We start from the raw sequence: 26,675 nt of genomic DNA on the forward strand, positions 1-26,675 counted from the left end.
TATATATATATATATATATATATAAATAAATAAAATAGTATATATATACTTATTTATTGTTTTTTCAAAAGAATCTATTATATATTAAAAGTGTGAAGAACTTTAGAAAAGTGATTTAAACTTTTTGCCCTTCATTAAAAAACTCTTCTTTAGACACAATTGTCTTTTTAATTATTTTTATTATATTAACTAGACTCCTAAAATATATGGGACTACTAAAATATATGGAAGGAGAATAAATTAATATTTTTTGTACAAATCAATTAGAAAAATACTCCTAAAATAGAATAGACTCCTAAAATAAAACTCTATGAAAAAAATATTTCTACAAATATTGACAATTCAAAAAAAAAACTTATTCCTTATATGTTACGTGGTAAATAATCTTACCAATAATAAAATAAATAATAATGACTAAGAAATGAAGATATATCTAAAAATACTTACAATCCAATAAGTGAAAAGTCTTGTCCGCCTAACATCATAAACCCTTGTATTTACCCAAAATGTTAGAAATCAACTAATTAGTAAATGTTAGTAGTAATAATAAACTCTAGCATACACAACACTGAGAATATATATATATATATATATATATATATATATCTAAAAATACTTACAATCCAATAAGTGAAAAGTCTTGTCCGCCTAACATCATAAACCCTTGTATTTACCCAAAATGTTAGAAATCAACTAATTAGTAAATGTTAGTAGTAATAATAAACTCTAGCATACACAACACTGAGAATATATATATATATATATATATATTTAATATAAACACATATATATTTTACTATCAAATGTTTCAAGTGATTGAGGGATCTTCAATTTTGCGTTTGTCATGCTACTTCTCTTACTGCTGTCAGAGGGGTAAAAGAGATGCATCAATTTGAATCACATTTGTGGTATGTTTTATATATATATATATATATATTTAAAGTCTTTCCTGGTTTTTAAAGTCAAATACTTATTGAAAAAATATGATTGATGCTCATCTAACTTGACTCGATTGCATGTCTAGATTGGTGGATGCTTAATTTTCTAATCCTCAACTTCTTCACTATTTTTGTCAACATAATAGAATTCAACGTGTGCGTATGTATATATCTTCTTTGTTTCATTCAAATCATTCTTTAGTGTCAAAATTTTTACTCAGAAAAGAATTATTTTCATCAAAATTGAAGCTTTGTGACCACTATTGTATTATTTTGTTGTAGCTTATAGGTCGTAAATGAATTTATAGGTGGTAGATGATGTCGGTCGTTTTTGAGGAATTTTTTTTTGGTAAAAGTTAGTTTAATTGTATTATTTTTATATCTCTATTTTGAGAATTTTTTTTGTGTAAAGGTGAAGTTTATTTGTATTATTTTGATATCTCTATTGTCGTATTATTTTGTTATAGTTTAAATGTGGCAGATGAATGTTAGACGACTTTGAGGAAGTTTTTGTGTAAAGATTAGATTTAATTATATTGTTTTGATGTCTCTATCATCGTATTGTTTGTTGCAGTTTACAGGTGGTAGATAATGTCAATTGAATTCGAGAAATTTTTATGGTAAAGGTTAGGTTTAATTAAATAAATTCTCCAAAAGATGTTGAATTTAATTATTGTATTCATCTTTATTATTTAAACAAATATCGTATTTAGTGTAATATTTGAACTCAATAAAGTGAGGTACATGCGAAAGGTGCGTATACCTAAACTAGTATATAAAAATAATATGTGGGGGGTTAATTTTTTTTTTTAAAATAGTAATTTCTTACGTGTCAATGACGTGGCTCCAATGCATGTGTAGACGAGTATAACATACTCTCCATTGTGATGTTAGTATTTAGTTTTGAGGGGTTAAAATAATTTACTTTAAAAATATTAAGAAAATAAATAAATAAAAATTAAATTTAAGTGATAAAATAAGTTTGATGGACAAGTTCAGATGTCTTTTCTAAAAAAAAATAAAAAAATGTAGCAACTGAGTTAGAGGACAAACTAAATACGAGTAGTAATTCATTTCACTAGGAATCCATCACATCAACATAAAGAGAATTACTACACTGTTATAAAGGCCAGGATGCAATATAGCGGGAACTGGAAATCGTGACCACGAAGCCGAGTCCTTCACGGCTCCAGTGCTCCACCACCACTGTAGCAACACACCTCATTTTAATGGCGTCCCGTTTTTCTCTCTCTCTTTCTGCTCATTATAATGGCGGCAAAAACCTACGTTCACTGCCGTTCGTTTTCCGTAATTCAACTTCTCCGAACAATCACCGTCGTAAATCGATTACCGTCCGATCATTTTCTCCGTTTCCGATCGTTCTTCTATAATGTCGATTGCTTCAACTGACAATCCTTTGTTGAAGGAGTTCGATTTCCCACCATTCGATGTACTCGAAGCCAAGCACGTTCGTCCTGGAATTCGTGCCTTGCTTAAGCAAACCGTATGTTTCGTTTTTCCTTCTCTTATGTGCTTTGCAATATGCGTAGGGTTTGTTAGTGTGCGGTTTGATTTGTGCGTTTTGTGATTTGGATGCAGGAAGAGGCTTTGGAGGTTTTGGAGAAGACGGTGGAGCCTACGTGGCCGAAGCTGGTGGAGCCATTGGAGAAGATACCTGATAGATTGAACGTTGTTTGGAGTGCGGTGAATCATCTCAAGTCTGTTAAAGATAGTCCGGAACTTCGTTCCGCTTTTGAAGAAGTTCAGGTTCGTAATCTAAGGGCCTACCCCTTTTGGACCAGGATCTTTAATTTCTTTTTACTTTCTCAGTGTAAAGATGCATCTTTTTGGTTCCATCAACTCAATGTGGTTCTTTACTTTTCTATGTTCTTTAATTTCTCCTTACAGTTTGTTTTGAGTTTTTTCAATGTTCTTGCTCTTTCTGTTAACATCAACTTTATATCACAGCAATCATAAGTAATTTAGATGTTAATTTTTAGCTTTTGTCTTTTCTCTATGTAGATTTATATTTTAATTTGCATTATAGCTTTTGTATTCCTTAGTGTCTTGTAGCCTCTTGTTTGTCGTGATTTGGTGATGTCTATGATTTCGTATAGCTAGTTAATACTAGTAGTTTGAGGGTGTTTTGTTTCCTTTACTACCTAGCGGTGTGATATCCCTTTTTGTTGGTTGCTTTTATGTTTTTTGTTGTTATATTTGTTATCTGCCCTGAGCCGAGGGTCTATCGGAAACAACCTCTCTACTTCAGCTGAGTTAGTGGTATGGACTGCGTACACTTTACCCTCTCCAGACCCCACTTTGTGGGAATACACTGTGTATGTTGTTGTTGCTGTCCTCTGGCTCCATGAACGAAAAGCAGAGGAGTATACATCCTTTTATACACTTCAAAGTATGATACTTGAAACATGTCTCACTGCAGGATAGCCATACTCCTTTTACCTTATCCTCACATACACTACTACTTTCATTTGGTTTGCATCACTAATACTGTTTACTTTTCTTGCAGCCGGAAAAAGTTGCTTTTGACCTTAAACTTGATCAGAGCAAGCCAATCTATAATGCATTCAAAGCCATCCAAGAGTCTCCTGGCTGGGATTCTTTGAGTGATGCTCGTAATCGAATAGTTGAATGTAAGTTCATGTAGTTCTTTTTCCTTTAATGTTTTCAAATTCGAGAGGCAAGGTGTCTTTAAGCAGGAAAATCTATTTAATTCCTGTAGTGGTCTATCTAGGACTGTAGTTTTAATTTTTATTTTCCTAATGCATCAGGTCCTCTCTGCAATCTTTTTGGTAGTTGTGCTGATCGTTGTTGTTCATCCAGTGAAGTGAAGCTGAGAACTGTATATTAGTACTTGTATGTACAGTAATTTTTTTGCAACTTCTATGTTGAAGAGTGCAATTTGGGTGAAATTTTGTGTTAGTTTTCATTTATATGGGTCAGAATTTCGTGTAGCAGTGCTTGTTGGTCACAGGATTCCATTAAGAATTCAGCTGTTGTTTCCCAAATCCTAAACACCCCCTCTCTCCAAAAAAAAAAAAAGAAGAAGAAGAGGTGAGAAACAGAAAGAAAAAGAGAAATCAAATAAGAAGACCCAAACTCCCGAACTCAAAAAAAGGAAATCAATTTTTTAATCTTTAACGTTTCTTTTGAGGTCATCCCAGATGAGTTTTTTGCGCATTGCCTGCAATTTAATGATTATCTCAAGCTCTGCTTCTTGCTCGTGCAGCACAAATAAAGGAGGCTGTACTAAGTGGTATCACTCTTGAGGATGATAAAAGAGAGCAATTTAACAAGATTGAACAGGTGCGCTATGGTGTCTTATTGAACATAGTCTTCTCATTGTTCTATACACCTGTAATGTCTCTTCTCAAATGCACTTTTAACAAGTGGAAAATTCAATGAACTGGAATTAAAGAAATCTATTTGCAGGTGATGGATTTTAGATGTCTATTTGAAGTTATTTTACTTATACAACCGTCTGATTTGTGTTGTGGCTGTTTTTCCATTTTATCTGAATACATTTGAGGATTTTTGCTTTGTTTTGGGTGGTTGGAGGGTTTTATGCAAAGTGTTTATTATTCGAATATCTAGATGATTGGGACTAAAAGTCATTGAGAATTTTCCTGTTCAATTCGTACAGATGTTATGTGCAACGACCCTGTAAATTTATTTTATAAATTGTCCTGTTTTAACCCATCTCGTAATTTTTAGACATTATTTTATAGTAATAGGCCAAATTGATATTTTTCTTAACTCTTGAAACCTAAGTAGAAAGGGTTGTCAATATATTAATAATTAATAATTAATAATAGTAGTAATAAAAGGGGAAAAACAACAGTTGCAGTGTGTTACTCTTCTCTTTTCTTTTCACAGTTTCGGCAAGATATCGCACGTTAGTTCATGTTTTCTTTTTCTTTTTTCTTTGTTGAATTACTCCTATAATTACAGTGTTGGTACAATTATGGTAATACGAATGATCTTCTTGAATAGCATGGGGCAGTGAGAAGTTTTAGGAATTTGGGCCGAGGAATTGTGTTTTAAGTAATGTTAATTTTAATACTCTGGTTTAAGTTGGAAATAGTCATAATGTTTTAATGGTTTTCTGGAAACTAATTGTATATAAGGCAATGGTATTAGAAAGTTTGTAATGGTGGGGCAGATTGCTTTATGGGCGTGTAATAGTGCCGATGAATTGAAGTACGGTACTGCTATTTGTTTAGTGTATCGCTTTAGACTCAGAAATTTAGAAAAAAGAAATTGGGTTTTCGGCTTATGATCTTTTTAGAGTAAGAATTTATTAAGTTGAGAATGTTGTATTTGATTAGATTGGATTCATTCGGAGGCAATTGAAAAGGCCTAAAGTTTCCATCTGATCTTTTCGACTTCGAGTTAACTTCACGAATTTCTTTTAAGGCAAGTTGAGACTTTCCTTAAGACTCTTTTTCAAAGTGCTTATTTGTTAGTTTTGTGTAATGGGAGTAATGGGAAATGGGGGTCCCCGTATAGGTGATTTTGACGAGCATCTATGCGGGTACCAGTGTTGTTTGAGAGGATAAAATAAGTCAATTGTATGTTTAAACTGTTTTTCCCTATTTGCCAGCCTAATGGACTGATTTGTTATGGTAAATGAATTATTGAAAAAAAACTAGCTAATGTTAATACTCTCGCTTGATAAGTTGAGTTGACTTTGAAATTGATGTCTGATCTGGTTTAAGACACGAAGTGCTTTGTTTGATTTTATTGATGATTTAGGGTCGGAGTTGCTCGCCTACACATCATGCATTGCATCTCATATGGGATTGGAGTGCACGCCTGCACAATATTATATATATTTATTGGGATCGGAGTGCACGCCTGCACAGTATATTTATTGGGATTGGAGTGCACGCCTGCACAGTATATTTATTGAGATCGGAGTGCACGTCTGCACAATATATTGATTGGGGTCGGAGTGCACGCCTGCATAGTAGATGGACCTTGTGAGTCCCCGATGTGTCCTGACCTTGAAGCCATTGCTCGGTAGGTGTGTACTCAGCAAGCATCGTTGACCGACCCTAATTCAAAGTGGTGACGAGTGACACCACGTAAATCATCTAAAAACAAACATACAATCTGCACTCAGGAGAACCACCTTAATCTAACTGAATAGTTAAGTTTAACAGTCATAAGGATATCATAACACAATCTAAGAATTTGTCAATCCAGTGAAATAAATAACACATATAAAATAAGTGCAAGGTCAACATATACACTTTAACCAATTTGAACCAAATCAATGCAATGCGATGCAATGCATATGCTGTGTACACACCTACCGAGCAATGGCTTCAAGGTCATGACCCATGGGGACTCACAAGGTCCATGTACTGTTCAGACGTGCACTCCGATCCCAATCAATATATTGTGCAGGCGTGCACTCCGATCTCAATACATATATTGTACAGACGTGCACTCCGATTCCATATGAAATGCAATGCATGATGTGCAGACATGCAACTCCGACCCCTAATCATCAATAAAGTCAAGCAACGCACTTCGTGTCTTAAACCAGATCAGACATCAATTTCAAAGTCAACTCAACTTATCAAGTGAGAGTATCAACATTAGCTAGTTTTTTTTTTAATAATTCATTTATCATAATAAATTAGTCCATCGGGTTGGCAAATAGGGAAAAATAGTTTAAGCATACAATTGACTTATTTTATCCCCTCAAACAACACTGGTACCCGGGGACCCCCATTTCCCATTACTCCCATTACACAAAACTAACAAATAAGCACTTTGAAAAAGAGTAAGGAAAGTCTCAACTTGCTTTAAAAGAAATCCGTGCAGTTAACTCGAAGTCGAAAAGATCAGATGGAAGCTTTAGCCCTTTTCAATTGCCTCCGAACGAATCCAATCTAATTAAATACAACATTCTCAACTTAATAATTTCTTATTCTAAAAAGATCATAAGCCTAAAACTCAGTTTTTTTTTTCTAAATTTCAGAGTCTAAAGCGATACACTAAACAAATAGTAGTACCGTACTTCAATTCATCGGCACTATTACACGCCCATAAAACCGTTTGCCCCACCATTACAAACTTTCTAATACCATTGCCTTATATACAATTAGTTTCCATTAAAACATTATGACTATTTCCAACTTAAACCAACAACAACAAACCCAGTGTATTCCCACATAGTGGGGTCTGGGCAAGGTAAAATGTACGCAGTCATACCACTATCTCCGGAGAGGTAGCAAGGCTGTTTCCGATAGACCCCCGGCTCAGGATAAAAATAATAAAATTCATAATAAAGCATGAAACAAGTTGGCACAATAGACATGAGACACCCACACAGTAATACCCTATACTAACAAACCAAAGGCACCCCCACCCTAAAGCTCTCCTAGCTACTGACTACGTCCCACCCGCAGGCACTAACCTTCTACCCTTATCTGCGTCCTCCAAACCTTCCTATCTAGGGTCATGTCCTCAGTAAGCTGTAACTGCTCCATGTCACGTCTAATCACCTCCCTCCAATATTTCTTCAGCCTACCCCTACCTCGCCTGAAACCATCCTAAGCCAGTCTCTCACACCTACGAACTGGGGCATTCGTGCCCCTCCTCCTCACATGCCCGAACCATCTCAACCGAACTTCCCGCATCTTGTCCTCCACCGAAGTCATTCCGACCTTCTCCCGGATAATCTCATTCCTAACCCTATCACTCCTAGTAAGCCCACACATCCAACACAACATCCACATTTCCGCCATCTTCAATTTTTGGATATGGGCGTTTTTCACCGGCCAACACTCCACTCCATATAGCATGGCCGGACGGACTGCCACTCTGTAGAATTTTCCTCTAAGTTTGAGCGGCATCTTCTTATCACACAACACTCCCGAGGTGAGCCTCCACTTCAACCAATCTGCCCCAATCCGGTGGGAGATATCTTCATCAATCTCACTATTTCCCTGAATCATGGACCTGAGATGCTTAAAACTATCCCTCCTACACACAACCTTGGAATCCAACCTAACTACCACTTCGTCCTCCTTTCTCAAGTCATTAAACTTGCATTCCATATACTCTGTCTTGCTCCTACTCAACCTGAACCCCTTAGACTCAAGGGTTTGTCTCCAAACCTCCAATTTATTATTCACACCTCCCCGCGTCTCATCAATCAAAACTACATCATCCGCAAAAAGCATGCACCAAGGCACCTCTCCTTGAATACGCCACATTAATACATCCATCACCAAAGCAAACAGAAAGGGGCTAAGAGTCGATCCCTGATGCAAACCTGTCAAGACAGGGAAATGCTCTGAATTTCCTTCCGCCGTCCTCACCTAAGTCTTAGTTCTTTCATACATGTCCTTAATCGATCTGATGTACGCCACCAGGACCCCACTCATCTCCAAGCATCTCCAAAGAACCTCCCTAGGAACTTTGTCATAGGCCTTCTCCAAGTCGATAAATACTATGTGAAGATCCTTCTTCCTTTCCCTATACTGCTCCACCAGTCTCCGCACCAGGTGAATTGCCTCCGTCGTCGAGCGATCGAGCATAAAGCCTAACTGGTTCTCCGAAATAGACACTATCGTCCTCAACCTCCGCTCGACCACTCTCTCCCAAATCTTCATAGTGTGACTCAATAACTTAATACCCCTGTAGTTGTTGCAACTCTGAATGTCACCCTTGTTCTTATATAGAGGAATCATGGTGCTCCACCTCTAGGCCTCAGGCATTTTTGCAGTCTTGAAAATGCCATTAAACAATTCGGTCAACCACCTTGAACCCGCCTCGCCAGCAAACTTCCAAAAGTCCACAGGAATCTCGTCTTGCCCCGTCGCCCTACCCCTTCGCATCCTGCGAATAGCCTCGCTGACCTCTTCCACCTTAAAGCACCTACAATAGCTGAAATTGCGACCCCCCTCTGAGTGTTCCAGCTCTCCTAACATAATGTCTCTGTCCCCCTCATCATTCAAGAATCTATGAAAGTACGACTGCCATCTTCTCTTAATATGAGCGTTCTCCACCATCAAACTACCATCCTCCCCCTTAATACACTTCACTTGATCGAGGTCACGACCCTTCCGCTCCCTCGCCTTAACCAACCTATACCACTTTTTTCCCACCTCTCTCCTCCAACCCCGCATACAAAGTATTAAAATTAACGCTACTTAAAATACAATTCCTCGGCCCAAATTCCTAAAACTTCCCACTGCCCCACGCTATTTACTCCTAGAAATCTTCAAGAAGATCATCCTTATTACCATAATTGTACTAACGCTGTAATTATAGTAGTAATTCGACAAAGAAAAAGAAAACATGAACTAACCTGCGATATCTTGCCGAAACCGTGAAAAAGAAAACATGAACTAACCTGCGATATCTTGCTCAAACCGTGAAAAGAAAATAGAAGAGTAACACACTGCAATCGTTGTTTTTCCCCTTTTATTACTACTATTATTAATTATTAATATATTGACAACTACTTAAAATTTATTTTTATACATAGGTTTCAAGAGTTAAGAAAATATCAATTTGGCCTATTACTATAAAATAATGTCTAAAAACTACGTGGTGGATTAAAACATGACAAATTTAGAAAATAAATTTTACAGGGTTGTTACATCATCCATCATTAAAACAAACGTTCATCCTCGAACTTAAAGAGAAAGAAGGTACCTAGGCTGTCAAAGAGGTGAGCATACTACTTTGCATGCCAGACTCAACCTCCCCTCCACTGTACCTTCGCTAATGCTATGTCCTTTGACCTCAACTTTCTAACTTGTCTATCCAAGATAGCTATAGGTTCCTTCTCAAATGTCAAATTTTGATCCAAACTTACTGAGTCCTATTGAATCACATGCGAAGCATCTGGATGGTACTTCTTCAACATAGAAACATGAAAAACTGGATGTCCGGTGGAAAGACCTGGTGGTAAAGCCAACTCATAAGCAACTGGACCATCACGCTGAAGAATCTCAAAAGGGCCAATAAACCTCGGACTGAGCTTTCCTTTCTTTCCAAACCTCATCATACCCTTCATGGGTTATACCTTCAATAAAACCCGTTCACCCTACATGAACTCTTAAGTCACGAACCCTCATGTCAGCATAACTCTTCTGTCTACTCTTAGCCGCCAAGAGCCTATCCTGGATCAATCTCACTCGGTCCGTGGAATCTGTCAACAACTCAGTACCCCAAGGTCTAACCTTAAAAGAATCAAACCTTCCAACTGGGACCTACACTTCCTACCATACAAAACCTCGACCGAAGCCATTTTAATACTAGAGTGGTAGCTATTATTATAAGAAAACTCCTCTAAGGGCAAAAACTGAACCCCCTAAAATCTTTCACACAAGCCCGTAACATGTCCTCTAACACTTGAATAGTCCACTCTGACTGGCTATCTGTTTGGGGATGGAATGTTGTACTCATATCCAACTGAGTACCTAACTCCCGCTTCAAGGTACACTAATAGTTTGAAGTGAACTGAGTACCTCTATCTGAAATGATGGAAATAGGCACGCCATGCAATCGAACTATCTCACGAATGTAAATCTTAGCCAATTTCTCTGCATTATAACTCATTTTCACAGGCACAAAATGGGTTGATTTGGTCAATCTGTCCACAATCACCCAAACAGAATCAAACTTCCCCAAGGTCTGAGGCAACCCAACTACAAAATCTATAGTGATACACTCCCATTTCCACTCGAGAATGGGCATCCTCTGAAGCAAACCACCTGGTCTCCTGTTCTCATATTTCATATTTCACCTGCTGGCAATTCAAACACTTAGCCACAAACTTTGCAACATCTCTTTTCATCCCATACCACTTGTAATGCTGTCTAAGGTCATGATACATCTTCACCGCACCTGGATGAATGGAATAGCACGAACAATGGGCCTCTTCCATAATAGATCTAGTCAAATCACCCACTCTAGGAACACAAATCTGCCCCTTAATCCTCAAAACACCCTCCTGGTCCAAAATCTCCTCCTTAGCCTCACCTCGCATCACCTTGTCTCTGATAATACACAACTTTTTATCCTCAAACTGACGATCTCGAATCTGCTCTATCAATAAGGACCTCGATTCCACATATGCGAGAACTCTACTTGATTCAGAAATATCAAGATGCACAAAACTTTTAGCCGACCGTTGACCCTGGCTAATGGTTGCTCCTCTACACTCAACAATGCAAGACTACCCATACTAACTGCCTTCCTACTCAAGGCATCCGCCACCACATTGACCTTGCTCGGATAATACATGATAGTCGTATCATAATCTTTCAACAACTCCATCCATTTATGCTGCCTTCCATTCAACTCTTTCTGTTCGAAGATATACTGAAGGCTGCGATGATCAGTGTACACCTCACAGTGAACTCCATACAAATAGTGCCGCCACAACTTCAATACAAACACAACCGCTATTAACTCTAAATCATGAGTAGGATAATTCCTCTCATGCGGCTTCAACTGCCTCGAAGCATACGCTATCACCTTATTTTTCTGCATCAATACACCACCCAAACAGCCTCCCTACTTCTTCGGAGGTAGCGGTATGAACTGCGTACATCTTACCCTCCCCAGATCCCACTTTGTGGGAATACACGGGGTTTGTTGTTGTTGTAATACACCACCCAAACCAATATCGGAAGCATCACCAAACACAGTAAAGCCCTCGAAGGTAGGGTCAAGATAGGAGCTGAAGTCAATAAAGTCTTGAGCTTTTGAAAGCTCCTCGCACTTATTTGACCACTGAAAAGCCACATTCTTATGAGTCAATCGAGTTATAGGAGCTGCAATAGAAGACAAACCATGCACAAATCGCCTGAAATAGCCTGCCAACCCAATAAAACTCCGAATATCTGAAGGTGAAGTAGATCGTGACCAATTCCTAACTGCCTCAACCTTGGTCAGACCGACCATAATACCATCCTTGCACACCACGTGTCCCAAGAATGCCACAGAACTGAGCCAAAATTCACACTTTGAATTGGCATATAACTTTTTGTCCCTCAATCTCTGGAGTACAATCCTCAAATGTTTTGCATGATTTGCCTCGCTCTAAGCATACACCAAAATGTCATTGATGAACACAATGACAAAAGAATCGAGATAAGGCTGAAACACCCTATTCATCAACTCCATAAACGTTGCAGGCACATTAGTCAACCCAAAGGATATAACTAAGAACTCATAGTGGCAATATCTAGTTCGAAAAGCAGTCTTAGGAATGTCCGAAGCTCGAATTTTCAACTGATGATACCCCGATCTCAAGTCAATCTTCGAAAACATAAAAGCACCTTGAAGCCGATCAAACAAGTCATCAATACGCGGTAAAGGATACTTATTTTTTATTGTCACCTTGTTCAACTGCCGATAATCAATGTTCATTCTCATAGACCCATCATTCTTCTTCACAAATAACATCGGAGCACTCCAAGGTGATATACTTGGTCGAATAAACCCCTTGCTTAACAAGTCCTAAAGCTGATCTTTCAATTTTTTCAGCTCAGTTGGCGCTATCTTATAAGGAAGAATAGAAATGGGCTTAGTGCACCGGCTCCAGATCAATACCAAAATCAATATCTCTATCAGGAGACCTGGAAGATCAGTAGGAAATACATCTACTAACCCTCTAACCTCCTTTACTGACTCTAAAGAAAGTATCTCGGTACCAGTATCACGAACAAAAGCCAAATATGATAGACAACCCTTCTTAACTAACTGCCGAGCCTGAATGAATGAAATCACCTTCTTAGGATACAAACTCCGAACACCACTCCACTCCAATCTCAGGCGATCAGGCATAGCTAAAGTAATTGTCTTGGCATGACAGTCCAAGATAGTATGTAGGGGGAAAGCCAATCCATGCCTAAAATTACATCAAAGTCGACCATATCCAGGATAATCATATCTACCCAGGTATCATACCCCAAAATATAAACAACGCAGGATCGATATACCCAATCCACCACTAAGAAATCACCTACTGGAGTAGAAACACGAATAGACACAACTATGGGCTCACAAATCATATCAAAACTGGAAGCAAAGTATGCAGACACATAGGAGAAAGAAGAACTAGGATCAAATAATACCGAAGCAGGTCGATGACAAACCGAGATGATACCTCTAATGATTGCATTAGAAGACTCTGCCTCGGGCTTCCCTAGAAAGGCATAACAGTGAGCTCTATCATCTATCGCCCGAGCCACTCCTCTAACACCTCCCCTACCAGCCAGTGGTACACCTCTACCTCCATAAGATCTGCCTCTACCCCTAACTGGGGCGCTGCCCCTCTAATAGAGGCCTGATACCCTTGCTGCGGACACCTCTGTCTGTATACTGGACAATCTCTCCGAAGATGATCTGGACTACCACACTTATAGCAAGACTTAGGAGCCATCAACTGCCGAGAATGACCTGAATATTCGGTATGGCCACCACGGCTTGAAAACCGTTGAGATGAACCCTGTGAAGCCTATCCCGAACCATAAGGATTCCGACGAGCATATCCACCCTCTATTGTTTGTTGTCTGCGTTGCTGCCTGAACTGGCCTACCATGCCGAGGGCGAAAATCTCTTCTGAAAGAACCCCTACCTTTTCACCTACCTCCAGATGAGGTACTACTGAATCGACCTGAAGTGCGGGACCTCTTGTCCCTCAGATCTCTATACTCCTCACGATACATCAACTCAAACTCCTTTGCCAATTCAACCACCCTCTGAATAGAAGCCCTAGATTGGGCTACAACAAACACAGCCTCTCTGATCCTTAGTGTTATAAACTTCCTGATCATCTCGGCCTCGTCTGACAAGATCACCATAATAAGATGACCATAGCATAACGGGCTAAGGCATAAAATAGTCTCTCGTACTCAGCCACAGAAATGCCTTCCTGCGTCAAATTCTCAAATTGATGCCTACGCTCCTCCCTCAAGCTATGAGGAACGAATCTATCAAGGAAAGCTTGTGTAAATATAGCCCAAGTCATCGGTGGAGAACCTACTGGCCTGGTGTCAATATAAGATAGCCACTACTGCTTGGCAGGACCACACCTTTGTAAAGCAGTATAAGTGATCCCGTGGGAGTCAACCAATCCCACACTCTGAAGTCTCGTGGCGACTGATTAGAAACTCGTAGGCATCCTCACGCAGATCACCTTGAAATTGTGGTAGGTCCATCTTCCTAAACTTCTCAAACTGTTGCTGCTCCTCATCAGACATACTGCCATAACCCAACCGGTAATTCCAACCCCTGGTAAAGGCATACCATCATATCTCGGTGCTGGCTGAACCACTGGACCCTGATAGATCAGAATAGGCTGCTGATTTGGGGTCTGCGCCCCTACCCTAACATGTGAACTTTGCGGAGTACCAAGTGATCTGCTTCCCTGAGCTATAGTCTCCAAAACACCCAACACTTTATCTAAGGTATTCTGAAGAAGCGATGCAGGAACAAACTCTGGTGGTGCCTGACCTAGGCCCATAACATCAGTTGGAATCTGAACATCATCATCACCTGCCTCGAACTCAACCTCGAGAGACTCTGCCCTACCAGGAATCTGAGCGGCTCCTTGAGTTCTCTGTCTCTCACGACTTCCGCCCCTACCACGTCACCTACCCCATCCAGGTATCACATCTCGAGCGGTCGACTCGAGGGCTGGTGGGGACTCCTGACCACCATTCTGAGGTGCACGAGTCCTCACCATCCATGAGAGAATAAGATAGAATTTCAGTATTTAAAGTTAAAAAATCAATATTGCACGATTAGAGAGAGAATAAAACGAGCGCTTCCTAAAGTCCTATAGCCTCTCGAAGACAAGTAACGGACGTCTCCGCACCGATCTGCGAGACTCTACTAGACTCGTCTTGTATTTGTGAGACTAATGAACCTGGGGCTTTGATACCCTCTGTCACGGTCCCGAATTTGGGCCGTGACAGAGGTACACGTGCTCCGTACTCACTCTTGATTTTTTTTGCACCCTACGTGCGGGTACAGATTCGACAACCTCCGAATATTGATTCCTGTGGTTCCTTCTTTGCTAGCATCATTGGAGATTCGAGGTAGCTACTACTGGCTTTAGAGACTACCGAAATCTCCTTCAGCCTTATCCTTATGCATTTTTCTAACTGAAATCTCCTTCAGCCTTATCCTTATGCATTTTTTGCATTTTGAAAGACTCAAACTTTTTTTTGGTTCTGTATTTAGTGGCTTGTATTAGTGACTTCCACACCTGGGATTATCTATGTATTGATTTTACTAGCCTATGAATCTACTTATGATATTATGCAGGATTGGTTATGTTCTTATTTTCTTCCGCTTCTATGAGTTTGAGATGTTGTTCTTGGAATTGGGCATTTGGCTTACCTATCTTGGAGGGTGGCATAGGTGCCATCACAGTCCAATGAACCTGGGGCTTTGATACCCTCTGTCACGGTCCCGAATTTGGGCCGTGACAGAGGTACACGTGCTCCGTACTCACTCTTGATTTTTTTTGCACCCTACGTGCGGGTACAGATTCGACAACCTCCGAATATTGATTCCTGTGGTTCCTTCTTTGCTAGCATCATTGGAGATTCGAGGTAGCTACTACTGGCTTTAGAGACTACCGAAATCTCCTTCAGCCTTATCCTTATGCATTTTTCTAACTGAAATCTCCTTCAGCCTTATCCTTATGCATTTTTTGCATTTTGAAAGACTCAAACTTTTTTTTGGTTCTGTATTTAGTGGCTTGTATTAGTGACTTCCACACCTGGGATTATCTATGTATTGATTTTACTAGCCTATGAATCTACTTATGATATTATGCAGGATTGGTTATGTTCTTATTTTCTTCCGCTTCTATGAGTTTGAGATGTTGTTCTTGGAATTGGGCATTTGGCTTACCTATCTTGGAGGGTGGCATAGGTGCCATCACAGTCCCGAATTTGGGCTGTGACATTATCCTCATAGTAATATTCCAACTTTCTACAAACAGTTACGACTCGAGACCATCACTGTACAGCTGAAACTGTGTTTTCTGTGACTATCTTGCATTTAACCTTAACTTCATTTTGCAGTATTTAGCAAAGCTATCTCAGAAATTTGAGGAAAATGTTTTAGATTCCACCAAGAAGTTCGAAAAATTAATGACAGCTAAGAAGGATATTGAGGGATTGCCTGCCACCGCTCTTGGTTTGGCTGCACAAACAGCAGTGTCTAAGGTATGCGGAAGCTCTCTTTGTGGATGTTTGACAACTGAATTAACAATGGTTACCTTTTCTCTTATGTGCTCTCTGTGCTGTCCGTCACTGATAACAGGGGTATGAAAATGCTAATGTAGAAGACGGCCCATGGATTATCACATTGGATGCACCAAGTTATATGTCTGTGATGAAGCATGCAAAGAATCGAACTCTAAGAGAAGAGGTATACCGTGCTTTTATAAGCCGCGCTTCTAATGGAGACCTTGATAACACAGATAATTAACCAAATTCTTAAGCTTAGATTGGAAAAGGCTAAGCTCCTTGGATACAATAACTATGCTGAGGTATACATTTCACTTTTGAACTCACAATACCATCTATGTAGTTTAAATTTCTTTTTCTTTTTGAAGATTAAAATGGTTTACGTATATAGGTAAGCATGGCGATGAAAATGGCCAGTGTTGAAAAAGTTGAGGAGCTTTTAGAGAAGCTTCGCAGTGCTTCTTGGGATCCTGCAGCCAAAGGTAGGGCTATAAAATCATCTCAAGTATTTGAAATGTAAACTATACACGGCTTTTGTTATGTGTTTTTTTGTTTCTGTTTTTAACTTTTGGCTTCATCAATTCCGAGCTTTCTCTTTTAGTTTTTATTTACTAGATATGAGGTGAAATAGACAAATCCTGATAGATGATAGATCTTTATAAAAAGATTGTCTTTTCTTTTTGTTTATTTATTTTGAAAATAAGATGATACTACTAACAACCTTTTGTTTTGTGCTAATGGATTGCTTTTGTACTTTCTCTTCTTTCCTTGATGCAACCAAATTAACTGGTTGACCTCTCTTAGGCCCCATTTGTTTGCACTTAATGGAGGTCTGAATCTGAATGGTTTGAATGTGAGGCCATTAAGTGCATTTGTTTTTATTAAAATTTAAGCCCTTAGGTCTGAATATGTTTTAATCATTTAAAATCTGGACTAGTCTTAATATCATCGTGAGGTATTCTTGTGTGGGATAATATTCACTACTTCTCTATCCACAATCACCAATCTCCACCACTAAACCACCTTTGCCTCCACACTATTGTCAACCTCCACCCACCACTTACCTCCCCCAACCATCTTTAGTATCACAACCGCCACTAACACCAAATATTGCTACCAACGACTATTGTCAGCTACTACAACACCTACCACCTCCATTATTATAATTATCCACCCTCCACCACCGTCAACTACCACTAACACACAGTCAACCTCCGCACATTTTTCGGTCACCACCATCACCGTTGTCACTAGCGCCACCACTTCCAACTCCACTATCAACCACTATGCTACAATCTATCTATCCCTTTTGACAACCCTCTTTGTTATCACAATTAACATCGTCTCCTACGACCACCGACACATCGTCAACCACCATACATTCTTCCTCCACCATGATCAACACCTCCAATTACTAACATCAACCAGCTTCACATCACAACCACCAACACCACTACCAATCGCCACCATCATGACAGTCACTACAACACCAACCATGCCCGCCATCATAACTATCACCACCACCATTTCTATGCACTAATACCATCTATTATCACCACCAACACCGTTATAAACTATCTCTATCATCACTAACAAATATGAATGTTTCACTCAAATCATGATTTTATTTTATTAAATAAATATTTTTCTAAGATTTGATTAAAAAAATATTTAAATTATATATTTATTATGTTACAGATAAATAAATTATGCATATTCATTTGTTTGAAAAACAACAATATCAATCGTTCAGTGTTCAAATCTAGATAAAATATCTTAATCATTCAGAGATGTGCATTCAGATTCAGATGTCTTAATCTTAATTAAAAGAAATGCAGCCTTAGCTGGCAATGTTTTGCGTTCACAAGCTTTTCCCTTGATCTTTGTAGATTTGGAAGACCTGAACGATTTCTGTAAAAGTCAAAGGTTCTCCAGAAGCTGGTGATCTGAACCACTGGGATATTACTTTCTGGAGTGAGAGGCTTCATGAATCTAAATATAAGATAAACGAGGTGGACCGTCTCTCTATTTCTTCCTCCTTTTGTGTTCAAGAAAAAATGGATCATGGTTCTAACTTAAACTAGAAGCTAGCTTAAGAGGCGAGGACTTCCCCAGGACATAAAAGCAGACAACCCTTTTCGTCAGCCAATATGAGATACTTGATAGTGTTGATTGAAAACAATAAACGATGTGCATGTGGATGTGGAGATGTGATTTTTCTTATACATGTTTTCAAGTTCCTTTCTTCTGATGTCCATTTATCTTCTGATAGTCGACAAGTATCCTAGAAGCTTTATGCGTCCTGATCATCCTTTCTTAAACCTAATTTTATAACAAATTGAGTTGAAAAAATGGCAAGGAATGTACCCGTCCTGATAGTTTTAGAGCATTAATATCTTGCTAAGTAGAATATATATTTTAGCTTCAATATGTTTTGTTTCATTGCTTACGTGTATCATTGTTCATCTTAGCAACAATTGTTTTTAGTACCTGCTTTAGTAATATCAACACAAGTCCCATTCTTTTTTTCGTTTCACCAGTTAGTAAGTAAAGTTTTAAAGTAAGCCCCGTCTTTGTTAATAAACCACTGCCGCTGGCATTCAGTAAATGGTAGACATTGTAGAACTTCCTTTTGATGCTTGTGTACAGCTCTGAGTTCACATGCTGCTTGTTTGCAGGAAGAACTACGACCCTACTTTTTGTTGCCTAGAGTTATGGATGGTCTTTTTAACCTTGTAAACATGCTGTTTGGTATCAATGTCGAGCCTGCTGATGGATTAGCTCCGGTAACACTTAGTTCACTTGCCTTTCCTTTTACCTTTGTTCCTGCTCCTGTATGCAGTGGCAAATAATGTTGTTCACTGATGTGTGTGGTTTCTAGGTTTGGAACCATGATGTACGGTTTTACTGCGTGAATGATTCCTCTGGAACTCCTATTGCCTACTTTTATTTTGATCCATACTCTTGTCCATCTGAGAAATCTGGAGGTGCATGGATGGGTGGAGTTGTTAGCTGAAGCCGTATATTATCACGAGATGGTGCCAATGCTAGATTGCCTGTTGCACACATTGTTTTTAATCAAATGCCACCAGTTGGGGATAAGCCCAGCCTAATGACATTCCGTGAGGTAAGCATGTGTTTTGACTCCAAGTGCCTTCAATTCATGGTGTTCTGAAATGATTGGGCTAATAGTAACTCAATAAGCTATTGTGCTGCATGGTATGGCATCAGCTTTTGTTAATCTCCTACTTTTTAGGCTTTGCATCAGAGTGGGTGTTTTAGTAATTTTCTTTTGGGTGGGTAGGGGTGGTGTGGTGTGAGGGACATGGGAAATGTTTTAGCAGATATTTTAACTAGTTTTATGTTTAGGAATTCTTTTTAAGATAATGTAAAATTGTAAATGACTATATCAATGTTGGGTAATCCTGTATATATGGAGTATCTTCTATTCCTCTCTTTCCTTATTATGCGCGGGGAAACATCCCATGGCTGGGTTTTCTCTTTCTTCTTTTAAATAAAAAGCCCAGGTTACTGTGCTTCTTCTTTCGAATCCTCCTGTTCAAGTTCTCGACTGGGTAAAATTTTATGCACACTTGATTTCTTGATTAGCTTGTTTCTGAGATACCTGATGCTTCAGATCATCTGCAGGGTTGTATCTATAGTTGATGAAAATTTATGGTAGTATTGTACCAAACATTTACTTTTACAGAAGTAAAGTTACCATCAGGCGTGTTTTTGGCATTGATTATCTTCTGCTTTTGTAGGTTGAGACTGTCTTCCATGAATTTGGACACGCCCTTCAGCATATGCTAACTAAGCAGGATGAGGGTTTGCTTGCTGGTTTAAGGGGCATAGAATGGGATGCTATGGAATTACCATCACAGTTCATGGAAAATTGGTGCTATCATAGGTATGATGATGTCTTTGCAATGATACTCGAACCATCTATTTTGGCTGCTAAACCAAGTAACCTCTCCACCTTGGTTTCCAAAACCAATACGGAGGACAGAATGTTCTTTGCAATAGCTATTTTCGGAGGGCCCCTGTCTGTCAGGTGTGCTTAGGTCACTTTCTAGCTTTTAAACAAAGGAACAAATTGCTTCATTGTAAATAACATTTTTATATTCGTAAAATATATTTTATTTTTATATCTTCAGTAACAGGCAAATCCATCACAAATTATCCAAAAACATTAGCAAAAAGATTCTTATAAAACCAAATAAAACAAAACACAACCATTTAATTAACTCTTACTCCCTCCGTCCCATTTTACTCGTCCCAAATTTCCTAATTTGATTTCTCATTTTACTTATCATTTTTCATTAATCAAGACAAGACAAATTTTTTTCGCTTTTTTACCCTTAGTATTAATTGTCTTTCTCTAAATTAAAATGTAAACATCATTTAATAGGGGTATTATGGTAAAGTAGCAATGTTTTTAATTGTTTTTCTTAATCAATATGCAATGTCAAATTGGGACGAGTTAAATGGGATAGAGGGAGTATTTCAATATGACTTTTAGCTGTCTGATTCTTCTAAGATGTCTCCATGCCAACATTCTCTTTCAATAAGTTACTTTTAAGTGCAATTAATTTTTATTGTAGCAAGTTTATAGATGTTTGATTTTGTTTAGTTTCTCATAAATTGTACGATTCTCTTTAAAGGAGCCTGCGCTTCACTTTCCATTTCAAATCACATGGACCTTGTCGGTTTTTGCGCTTTTCACTTTTGAAAACACAACTGTAGTGATATAGTTGAAGAAGTTCATGTTTCTTTTGCTTTGAATCAGTCAGCTGTTGATTACTCATTTTATTGATGGCTGCTGCAGGAATACTCTGATGGGTATTGCTAAGCATCATGAAACTGGAGACTCTCCCAGAAGACATTTACCAGAAGCTTGTTGCTGCTAAGACTTTCCGTGCTGGTACCTTAAATCTTCGACAGGTGAGATTTACTGCACTTTTCTCTTTTCTGGTTCCTCTTACTTTTTTCCGACAATAATCTTTTGATTGATCTTCCTTTCCTTCCATTTATTGTATTAACCAACAAAATATATTCCAAAGTTTTCATGTCCTGTTTCTTCATAAAAAACAATCCATGTTCTATGATCAGAGTCCTAATTTTTCCCCTAAAACTCCTGGTGGGAGACATTAGTCTCTCCCATTACATGCATTTAATATATACTATTTTGCTGGTTCATTTCTAATGTTCTCTTAGTAATATTTAAGTTAATTGACATATTTTTCCCTTTCTATGTCGACTTTGAAATTGGAAGGGAGAGAGAAACAAGTTTTGAATGCACATTTTTAAGTCAGGTCTTCAGGAATAGTGACATTTTGCTGGTTGTATGGTTATTCATGGTTTGTCTTCAACTCTAGTTAATTAATCAAGTTGTGTCAATAGTAAGTGCTCCAAAAGTATGTAAAAAGGGTAATAGCCACTAAAGGGATGTTCTCTGTTGTATTGATTCATGCACCGGTGCCTGCTTTACCTGAATTGATTCTGTTGGTTAATTTTGTTTGCATTCTTTAATTGCGTTTCTAGAACTCTAAATTGCTCTCAGGGAGTAATGTATTCTGACGATCTTTTCTTCCATTTTTTATTTCAAAATTGTCATCATTAATGATGTCAATGTCATGATTTCATGGTGCTGTTGAAATGCTGACCAGTGGCCATAAAATTGTCTTCGTAGTTGAGATTTGCAACTGTTGATCTTGAGTTACATGCAAAATATGTCCCGGGTGGTTCGGAATCAATATATTGTGTTGACCAACGGGTCTCGAGGAGAACCCAAGTGCTTCCTCCACACCCAGAAGATAAGTTCTTTGCCAGTTTCAGTCACATTTTTGCTGGTGGATACGCTGCGGGATACTACAGTTACATGGTGCTTCTCCCCTCTTTTTGTGGTTCTTAGCTCCTATATATTTCTAATTAGCTGTATTTCTTGTGAGACTTGTGTATAGATATTGTTGGGTTAAAATTGGAGGGGTTATATCTTCTCAGATCTATTGATGCCTCTTAATTTAGCTTTCACTTCTGTAATTCAGAATGTGCTTTTCTTTTGTAGTCTTGTTGGTAGTAATTAAAACTATCTTAAAATTCCTCTGCAGTTTTGATAGCATATGCTTAAACTTACCCAAGTATAGGCTAGTACTGAAACTGTTGCTTGTATCGGCCTTTTGATCAGCAACATAACATTTCTCTTATATTGGCATGGTATTGGTAATAGGTTTTTGATGGATGTTCTATTGTCATCCATTCCTGATAGCTGCATTCTTTATAAAAGTATTTCGTCTTTAAGAAACAGCTTTCTGGATTTTAGATGTTCTACTAATTAGGTTGTTGAGATCTCCTTTCTTTCTAGTGGTTTTATATCTTTCTCTACATGAAAATTTTTTTTTTGGGTAGACGTTCTAGATTGAAACTTAAGACATGCTTTAACCACCTCTAAGTACAAAGTATTTTCCAATTTTTGCAGTGGGCAGAGGTTTTGTCTGCAGATGCTTTCTCTGCTTTTGAGGATGTTGGACTAGAGAATGAGAAGGTAAAGTTTGGAACTTTTGCTTCCGTAGTCTTTAGTCAAATTTTTCACCATCCAACTAATAGTGGCTTTAAATTTGCTTAGGCTGTAAAAGAAACAGGCCAGAGATTCAGAGAGACTGTTCTTGCTCTTGGAGGTGGAAAGGCTCCACTAGAGGTAGGGATTAACCATGCCAATGTCTTCTAATGTTTGCTCATTTTTTCTAGTGGATCACTTTCCTTCAGCCTTGGCTCTGATGCATTAATAGCAGTTCTGACATCTCGTCTGTTTTAATTTGCCGAGACTGATGACTTTTGGATGCATAATTCAGGTTTTCGTGCTATTTAGAGGCCGGGAACTTTCTCCAGAAGCGCTGCTTAGGCATCACGGCCTACTGTCAGTTACCATCTCTGCATGATATCATTATAGAACCTGCTGCAATCTTAGTGCCCCATTGTAAAGGTCATTAGAGACATTTGCATGCTTTCAGGTTTTTGAACAGACTTGAGTTCAAGATGCAACTGTAATGTTTTCAAGGCATTTTATGTTATTTAGTTGAGAACAAGCATTGTTACTGATTTACTGGTTATAAATAGATTTCTCGTTTCTCATCTCTTTTGCACATCCCTTTATGTGTCGCAAGTCTTGGAAAATGATCCAACCTAATTCAAAAAAGTCTTGGAAGATGATCCAACCTGACGAATTTACAGGTTGAGATTAGTTAATTTAATTTAGCATGATAGTCTTTTGAGTCTTGGGTTATAGTACTGTTTTTTTTCCTTCCACGGGTCTACTGTAAGTCAATACGATGAAAATTAGATTAGGCTGACCGACTTAAAATAGACTATTACAGGAAAGTGCAAAAGTGCTGGTTAAAACAAGTTGATTGCAGGACTAATACTCCTCTTTATTCTAGATATTAAACGGCTACTTGATTTAAACTTTTTCCTTTTTTAGGTCTTCTTTTCACCTGGAAATTTTGTTGTTCTCTTTCAATGATATCTATTAAACATCTTGAAGAGTTGGATGTATTCATCATACTGCTCTTTGCCAAGTAAAAATAAAAAATGCATGCCGTCATAGATACCGATATAGCTTCTTTGCAACAGATGATATAGTTACAGTTTGTGTCTCTTAATCATGAAAACTTTATGAGTTATTCTTGTTGACGCTGATCTTAAGCAATTGCAAGCAAGAAGGAAAAAAATGCTTAAATCATCATGATTGTTATAAATATACCAATACTTAGTATGTTTATTTAAGGAAAAGTTACAAACCTCAAGATTAATTTTCTCCTATAAACAAAGGGGTTTTGCTTCATTGTAATTCACTCTATCAAGAGATCCCTAAAGAGAAATAAGATTTACTCTCTCTATTCTCTCTACTCTTCTTTATTCTTTCTTGTTTTATAACACGTTATCAGCACGATCCTCTAACCAACTGAGATGAGATTATAAATATGAAGGATTTCAAGGTTAGTAATTCTTTATGTTATATTTCTTTTGCTACTACTAATATAATTATTATTGGATTTGAGGAAAAATAATTTGTTTGGAACCATTTATGTATTAAATTTATTATTCAAGAACAATATTATCAAAAGGGATGATAATATGTTGGGTTTATATCCCATCAATTTATGCCTAAGACGCTTTTATATAGGTAAGACGTCGAGTTTGAATCTCAATGCACCATATTGATGATATTATGATGGTTAAGGCAAAATAATAGGTGTTTGATGAAAAGTCATGAAATTCGACCCATTGAATATGCTCCATTCCATGAAGTGAATGTGCTAGTAATATATGATAAGTCTGAAATATGACAACTTACTTTATTCTTGGGCTGTATGTGGTAGCAGTGCATAATATGTTTGAAAGAAGACAAGTGATTGAATGCACGAATATACGATATTTTCGCACAAGTATTTCGCACGCGTATTATGATCATAAGATATGTTAGAGAAAAATTATCTAGATCATATGTATGCCTCGATTTGCTTCTGAAGTAGCAATATCGTGACAGAGGTTATAAGCTATCAAAATTTGATAGGTTTAAGGCACGATTATATTCCATTCCTGGGAATGAGGATTTCGATTGTTTTAATACAAACGTGCACTTGATTGTGATGGTATCACAACTCACCTCCGAAAGAGGTAGAATAACTGAGAAGAATAATTTTGAAATCTACTTCTAAAGTAGTAAATCTGAAATTTGTTCATGTAATAGTAAATATGATTTTTTACTAAAGAAAAAAAAATACATGTCATGGTAAACTTGGAGTTTACTAATATAAAAGTTTATAAATTGACATAAACTATTGCGACATCCCATAGATGTGCATATTAAGTATTAAATACATATTGAAGAATTCAAAAATTCTTCTTTAGCTTTTAATGTTGCTTGTTCTCATGGTAAGTTGGTTGGACCAACTAATTTTGGGATTGGATCCCTTAAAATCTGAAAAGTGTAAAAGGTGAATAAGGGTCCGTTCACCTATCATATGATATGTTGAAAAGATGCATCAATAAGATGATCACATGTACATTCATGGTCAACCTACGTTTGACATTCATAAAGTTACTTGTTCAATATAAATTGAGCATAATTTTCAGATTTTGTAATCATGATAATTCATCTTGATGATGATGGTTTAGCATTGAATACCTTCCATAAATAGCCGAACCATTACTAATGAGAACAAAGTTTCATGTATTGGTATGAAATATGATATATTGCATACAATAGCACTTGTATGTATTAGATCAATATATTATGATTATTTCTTCCCTCTCAATTAGTTCAAGGTCAGGAACCAACTATTCCATTTAATAGTTTTGATGTGTGGTATACGATTAATAAATGTACCATGATGCATAAAGATGAATTCCTCAAAGAAGATGGAGGATGTATGTTAGTTTTCCTAACATAAGGGGAAGATTATAAGTAACTATGAAATATGTTAGGAATAATCATCAGATCCTCATCAAAAGATAATTCAAGTCAAATGTCGAAAGCATCTCATATTTAGCTACAAGTGCTCCTATTTTGTGTCCTTAAAGGATAAAGTCTATGCATGCGTGAATCATGATAGACCAATCGGTTCCAAATGAAATAATCCTTGAAAAGGATAAGGAGCAAATAATCATAATAAGAAGACAATGTGCTTTTGAAGAGTCTACGACATAACACTTCATAAAACCTTATGAAAGGTTCAGGTACCTAAAAATAATGAAGTAATGAGATCTCAAAATGTTATGTCACATTATGAACCGATATAAAATGATATATCATCGACGATATCTTTGATACAATATTGACGCAATATTGTGAAGATTACGAGGATCTGAATTCTACGTTTATTTAAGCATGCTGGCGTAGAAAAATTATCAAGTGACATGAAAAGATGCATTTTGGTAAGCGTAAAATTTATTTGATTTGCAGTCCAGACACTTGAAGATGTCACTCATGAAATGTTGGATATTGTCACTTGACAAAACTTATGTGAAAAACTTTTAAGGATTCAAAATGCTTGAAGCATATAAAAGTTTCTGGGAAACTTATTTAGAATCCTTATATTGTATAAGCTTATAGCTTAAAAGTTATTGAAACTCTTGGAGAGTTTTCAAAAGCAAATAGATTATTTGCTGAAATGATAAATATACCAATTTGAATTGGTTATGAAGTATCATATTTTAGTGTAATTGGTGCACTCATATACCTTGCAAATACTAAAAGGCCTATAGCCTTTTCGGTTAATATGTAAGCAAGGTATATTTCTATTCCTATTAGGAGACATCAAAATGAGATCAAACACATGAGCTTGTTTTATTCTAAAGATTGCAGTCCCGATGTCACGCCCCAAAATCCCATCGGGCCGGACTGGCACCCGAAGCGGAGAAGGCCTGGGAGAACCCGTTCAAATACCTGTACTTTCACTTACATGTCACCAAA

The 26,675-nt window shown here is 37.6% G+C and overlaps 1 pseudogene; it reads left to right on the plus strand.

Moving 5' to 3' along the window:
* The first annotated feature begins 2,144 nt into the window (after positions 1-2,144).
* On the plus strand, positions 2,145-23,332 carry LOC107860122 (annotated as a pseudogene).
* The last annotated feature ends 3,343 nt before the right edge of the window (positions 23,333-26,675 follow it).

Source organism: Capsicum annuum, unplaced genomic scaffold, assembly GCF_002878395.1.
Source record: "Capsicum annuum cultivar UCD-10X-F1 unplaced genomic scaffold, UCD10Xv1.1 ctg81056, whole genome shotgun sequence".
Classification (NCBI taxonomy): Eukaryota; Viridiplantae; Streptophyta; class Magnoliopsida; order Solanales; family Solanaceae; genus Capsicum; species Capsicum annuum.